At 34.6% G+C, this 5,266-nt stretch overlaps 1 pseudogene; it reads right to left on the bottom strand.

Moving 5' to 3' along the window:
• Nucleotides 1-3,065: 3,065 nt before the first annotated feature.
• LOC132172940 (uncharacterized) lies at nt 3,066-4,637 on the bottom strand (annotated as a pseudogene).
• Between the last annotated feature and the right edge of the window lie 629 nt (nt 4,638-5,266).

Genomic DNA, 5,266 nt, shown 5'->3' with positions numbered 1-5,266 from the left:
CTTAAAATTAAAATAATGCCAGAAATATCGGCTTTTTAAGAATCCACATGATGCAGCACAGCAGGGATATAATAGGAAATCCCGGGCCCCACTCGGTTTTGGGGCATGCACATATATATAAACTAAAGTGATTAATGAGACCTCGTGATTCATACTAATTTCATAGCAATGTAGCACCCATATATGGTCTACTGGCGAATATGTTTCGCAAAGTAATATTTTTTTTTTAGCCATAAATTAATGTGTTTATGATGGCTAAAAGCATTTAGGATAAAGTCTACGTACTCCTCAAATTATTATCAAGTTGACAATATCTCTTAAACTTTTAATTATGACAATATCTTTACAAACTACTAAAATATTGTTAAAGTTCCCCTCAATGGTAGAAAAAAAGATAAAAATGCCCTTATATATTTATCAATAAGATAAAAATGTCCCTACAAATTCAATAAAAATATAAATTAATTTTTTTAATTAAAAAAAAAAATTTAATTGAAAAAGAACTTTTTTTTTTTTTTTTCTAAAAAAAATTAATTTAAACCCTAAAAAAAAAAAAGACATTTTTTAAAAAATTTTGTTTTAGAAAACGAAAATTTTTATTTTCTTAAACAAAAATTGTTATTTTTTTAAAAAAGAAATTTTTATTTAATAGAGTTAAAAAAAAAAAAAAATCAATTTTAATTTTAATTTTAAATTTGCCACCCTTTGGATTTTTTATTTTTTATTTTATTTATTTATTTATTTTTTTTAAGTTTTAGGTTTTTCCTAGAAGTTATAGAATTTTTTGTTTTTATTTTACTAAGGGTAGTTTAGTCATTGGGAGAATATTGACAATTTTTTGTAGCTTGGGAGGACATTATTACAATTGAAAGTTTTGGAGAGTATTGTCAACTAGGTGATAGTTGGAGGAAGGTATATAGACTTTCTCCAAACAATTACTTTACAAATTGAAGGCTAGCTATATAAGAAAAATTAAGTCGTTAAACAAGTAATAAAAATTAATGCGTTTAACCCTTTTATTTTTGACTAGTAGCTATCTTTGGCTTAAAATATATATAAAAAGGCTTCCTGTTTGGTATCAATGAAACTTTAAGGGCCTGTTTAGAATTACGTTTAAGGGACTTAAAAGTGCTTTTAACACTCAAGAAGTCTGTTTGAAGAAAAAGGTACTCGTTTGATAAAAAAATTAAAAGCACTTTTAAGGGTCCAAAAAGCCTAAAAATGGTCAAACCGCACTTTTGGCAAAAGCTTAAAAATGAAATTTTTGTCTAAAAGCTCTTTTTAACTTAAAAACTCTATTTTTCAAATGCAATCTCAAACAGATTTAAAAAAAGCATATTTTGAGTAAACAAAAAAGCTGAGACACCAAAACAAATTATTTTTATTGTGAAAGCAAATAAAATATAAGATGTCATATGTCATCTGGTGTTTGGCAACCCGAAGGTTTGGTCTTGGCCCACCAAAAAGTTTGTCTGGTAAGAGTCTGGAGCTAGACTTTGTAAACAAAACAAGATGTCATTTGTATAATGGGTCTAAAGTAGATATTATAGCCCATTCTTTTACTAGATTAGTTGTTAGTTGGGCCTAGTAGTTAGAGCTGAGTCTATATATATAAGACTCCTTAAATAATTGTAAAGGTATTAAAAGAATTTGTAGTATGTTTATTGTGAACTTTGGAGGTTTAAGCATCTTTAAAATGCTTAGTTTTTTATAAACAGTTTCAATTTTCATCAATTCATCATTCATCTTAGTTTTCTATAACCCTTTTGGACATGTGGCGGAATGAAGGAGCGTGGTAACATGCAAGCGTCTGAGGAGAAGATGTGTTAAGGATTGTGTTTTTGCCCCTTATTTTGCAGCAGATGAACCCCAGAAGTTTGATAACGCGCGCAAGGTGATTGGCGCCAGCAATGTCAAAAAAATGTTGCATGTTAGTAATTTGACCGCCCAATGAAAGCCCAGAGCGTAAACAAAGAAGCTGGTCATTGTTAGTGTCCCTCTAGTCCAGGCCCATGACTAGATAAGGCCCAAGGTTGTAAATCGCCGTTCGGGGCCATAACTAGTCATGGATTATTCGATGAGTGAAATGGGGATCAGATCCCAATCCGAACATCTATTCTAATCGCTTGGCAATTAATATGTTAACACACTATCTAGGATCTTGTCACTGTTCAATTAAACCCATGAAAAACGAAGTCATACGAACCCCTAACTCCAATTCGGCGATCTTAGAGTATGATCACATCATGCTTATCAATCTACACGATGTGACCAATGTTGCTTCAGCCCCCTAAACTGAAGGGTATGAACGCCACAACCTTCTGACACGTAATGTTCGGCCATGTCTGAGCTATCCTCAATTTTGGGATTTGGGAGTATGGGTTCCACCCTTAAATGCCTCATTCAATGCCACGATGAAAAGGAGCCCACCTTTAAGCTAGGCTTAGATCAAGTAAAGTGAACTCTCAAAAACTAATCTCCTTTCTTTGGTTTCTTTAGACCCAAGTCTTGATCCACCCAAAATCGTTAATTCATTTAAGTATCGAAATTATTCTCTGCCAACACGCTCCCACAAACTCCTTTGCCTAACATTTATTCTATCTTACAAGTTCCCACTTTCATACCATAAACTTTGTTTCAACATGCCATAATAATATATTAAGCAACTTAATGAGAAATAACTTCTTGTCTTTAGTATTGGCCACTTCAAACAAAATTTTCTAGTTCCGCCTTGCTGGCATTATTTATCACAATTATTTCACACCGCCAACTAAAGTGATGTGTTTTAAGTGGCTCTCATGTCAGCCACTTAAAAAAAAAAAAAAAAAAATCATTTCAAATATGCCATGCAATCGGTATGAAATGAGTGTGATAAATGAGTATGAAGAGTGTTACTCAAAAGAAAAAGGCTTGCTCTCTTTATGATTGAGCTCATTAACATTGAAACTGGTGTCAATTTCTCCCCCATTAAATCCCTGAAAAGTTTTGGTCATAGGGTGTGAAAATAAGCCACCAAAATTTAGGGGACAAACCAGCTGGTTAATATTTGTGATCAAAGGGGAAAGACTATACATGTAAAGTCATGAATGGGAAAGGAGCCGCTCAGGAAGTTGAGTTTTCTGAAGTAAGAAAATCTTTTGCTGCCATCAAGTCAGGGAGCACAATGGCACCTGATTTCCTCCATTCCTCAGCATCAGGCGTCTTAAATCTATCCAATAGTAATGCATGCATCCCAACACTCTTTGCTGGCACGTAGTCTTTGCGCATGCTGTCCCCAACATGCAGAACTTCTTCTGGTGCGACACCAGCTCTCTCCAAGGCAATCTCATGAATCCTTGTGTCAGGTTTCTCTACACCTTCCAGACCAGAGAACACACCAAAGTCCCATTCAGATCCCTGCACAACACATTAGACTTGACACTATCAGCATCTCTAGTCTATACCAAGCATATACACACGAATAAATTCAAAAGCAATCAACTTCGTTGATATTTAAAAAGGGTAGGTATACATAGGGATCTTATACAAATGCATGAATGGAAAATAACAAAAAAAAGAAAAGACAAAACACTACTCTTCACCAAAACTTTTTAGGCAGTTGAAGTTAAATGGTTTGCAGTGATATTGATATAAATCATGGGAACCTGAATTATTGTAGTAAAATGAGAACAACTCAGGGATCCCATCATCCTGTATGCCTGACCACAAATGCATGTTTTTATGGTGATCATCAATATTACCAGTTGGTAGACTTTCATAACAATGCTAAAACCAATTACTCCTACTTTAATCCAGATCAATTAAGATAAACTAAATAAGAATTTGGGAAGCAAAATACCTGAACAGAACAATTTTTTTACCTGATTCAGATTAAAGGCTGGAAGAATTACATCCCGATACCGGTACTCTGCATTACTAATAATCCCAACCTTTTAAGCCCCTGCTCATGCACCCATCTTAGAAATGGTTGGGAATCTGGAAAGATGGTTTAAGGTGCAGATGAACCAAATGACGAATATGTGCGTCTAAACACCTTCTCAACTGTCTCCTCATCATAATCATATCCAGCCTGTAGTCAAAACAATATTTCCATTATAACTTCCTAACAAGGAAATTATATGTAGAAGTCCCAGCCAAAAAGTACACATTTTACTTTCAGTATCATTATGTTCACTCTACTTTGTTAGTAGGGGTGTGTTTTATATCATAAAAGTAATAAATAAATTTTCACACACTGAACTAGACTTGCCTTTTTGGAGAACAATGTGGGTACCACCATAGCATGATTTGATACACAAGGATTACCAACAAGCTAGTCATCACTATACATCATGCCTAAAGCTATCCTTGCTACGTCAGATTTTCTTACCCTGGTAAAGGAGTCTCTCACACAAGTCTTCCACCACACTATGTTGGGCATTTTCGCCGCATACCCAAAACAAGCTAGGATAATTTCTGGCCATGTCTTTACAGGCAAGTTTGAAGCCCTCATGCACACGCTTGTAGTCAGGGCATGGCAGCCCAACAGATTTGGCTGTCATGCAATAGTAGTCACCAAGTTCTCCCTTGTAAGCTATCAAAGTACCAGTAACATCCACAGTGATGCAACGTAATCTTGACAATATTTACATTTTAGTAGCAACTGCAAAGCTGACTCTTGGAATAGAATGACTTTAAAATTTCAGTGTAGCACTTAATGAATAAAGCCAGAGCGATACTTTGGATCAACCAACCCTTCAGCGGTTTCAACAAATCCTTCATTTACACTATTTAAACATTTAGGTAGCATTAAAAAAATGTCCCAACCAAGTCAATGAAAATGTTAAGGTAAATCTCCATTTTTTGTTTCATTAAGTTGCTCTACATCAATGACAAAATTATCTAAAATGCAAAGGCTTCTCCATCAAAAATAGAATCTTGGTGAACATGCATTTTCTTTTCAAAAAATTAGTTTTTGTCAATAACGCTAACATGAAAGTCCTCTTTGACAAAGTAGCTCAATCACTCCAAATGGAAAAATGTAGAGGGAGAAAAATATTGTCTGCACTAAAATCCTCCTAGTTCTGAGCTAATTATATGCGCTAAAACCCTCTCTTTAGATACTTTCGTTTTAACCTTCTCCACTTATGTTGCACAGTTAAGCGATATAGTCTAATCACTTAGTTGAAAGCATTGACCCCAACAATGGTCCTCACAGGCAGGGGCCGAACTAGTACGGTCCCCCCAAGCCCCAAAAAGTTCTCCAAATGTTTTTAAAAATACCTGT

Source organism: Corylus avellana, chromosome ca2 (genome assembly GCF_901000735.1).
Source record: "Corylus avellana chromosome ca2, CavTom2PMs-1.0".
In the NCBI taxonomy this organism is placed as follows: Eukaryota; Viridiplantae; Streptophyta; class Magnoliopsida; order Fagales; family Betulaceae; genus Corylus; species Corylus avellana.
This window is presented reverse-complemented; position numbering and strand designations above follow the sequence as displayed.